General features: G+C 32.1%; 1 pseudogene; it reads right to left on the bottom strand.

Annotated features, from left to right (window-relative positions):
* Positions 1-1,111: 1,111 nt before the first annotated feature.
* Positions 1,112-1,353, bottom strand: part of LOC106945933 (NACHT, LRR and PYD domains-containing protein 3-like) — an 18,810-nt pseudogene continuing 18,568 nt past the window's right edge.

Raw genomic sequence — 1,353 nt, 5'->3', positions numbered from 1 at the left:
ATGTTGTGGCCATTTATGTTGACTATTGATAAATCATAACTTCTATAAATTTAGTTCTTCTTTGGGCACTTAGAATAAACTTTAGTTAGTTTAGAACCAAGATCTGTAATTAATTTCATATTTATATGTGTTTAGATTATTTTGGTAACTTTCAGACCCTCCCATTCGTTAAAGTGACTGATGACACAGCGGAGTCATGGCAACGGGAGGTTTTTGTAAAATTATTACCTTATAACTACTTTTTGAACTTAAAACATTAGATTAAGTTAACTTTTGTTTTCAGCTAAGTTGTAAGAAATTTTAGTTATTTTTTGTCTATATTTTTTGCAATAAATAAAGTATATATATTTTTTTCAAATAATGAAGTCAGAATAGTGAGAACCAAACTACCTGTTTCCACCATGACCTTTCCTGGAAAACTTTGATTTTGCAGCATTAGAACGAATGAATGTGTGTTTATCTCCAGGTTGTGTTGTTTTATGTTTAGGACAGGTAAGAAAACGACAGTCAAAAGACGTTTCTTTAGGTGGAAAGTCAGAGAAACAGAATGATTTACTGTCTTCCTTCTCCAACATTATGGCTCACATTTTACTGAGTCTTGTCTGGTTTTGTCTGCAGCTGATAAAAAGATTGAATTTTTATAATCAAATTTATATTTGATTTAGTGGAGGAATGCAGTGATCAGGCCTTTTTCATTTAACACTGATCTACAGTTTTCATTCAAGTGTGATCTTCAAGATCTTGGGATTTTTTTCTTCAAGAAGAAAAACAATATTCAGCATGCTCTGTTTCAGGTGGAAGTTCTGAATGCAACAGAAAAATATTAAGATTTTTCCACTTTATGCTTCAAAGCATTGACCTCTGACCTTCATGGGATGGGAATGTTTTACTTTAACTAGGACTTGCTGAAAGGCAGAGCTGATGAAAAATATTTTTAATGCAAATATTTACATTTGAACAGGAAAATAGCAGAATGAGCAGCAAATGAACCAAATGCAGAAGAAGAAAAATGTTTTTATTTCTCTAAAACATGAAAAACTGCAGCAAATAAACAAAAGGAAGATTTAATATTCAAATCTGACGAGTTTAGAAAAATAGGAGCCGACAGAAACAGAAAATGTTCAGAGAGAAAAACTGATCAACATTTCAATGAAATCTGATGAATGAAAGGAAAAAATAAGAGAAACAACATCTTGATATTCAGTGTGAAGCTTTGACTGGAAACAAACAGGAAAACATGAGGATCCTGGAATAATCCTGGAATAATCCCAGCTTCCATCTTTAAAGGACTGGAAGAAGAAAAAGTTTCCAAGGACTCAATCAGAAAAGTTTCACCAAGAAATAGATCGGAAG

The sequence above is a fragment of the Poecilia latipinna genome, unplaced genomic scaffold, assembly GCF_001443285.1.
Source record: "Poecilia latipinna isolate Pla-1442-1.1 unplaced genomic scaffold, P_latipinna-1.0 Scaffold168, whole genome shotgun sequence".
Taxonomy (NCBI): Eukaryota; Metazoa; Chordata; class Actinopteri; order Cyprinodontiformes; family Poeciliidae; genus Poecilia; species Poecilia latipinna.
Note: the sequence above shows the minus strand (reverse complement) of the source record. Positions and strands in the feature narration are given on the sequence as shown.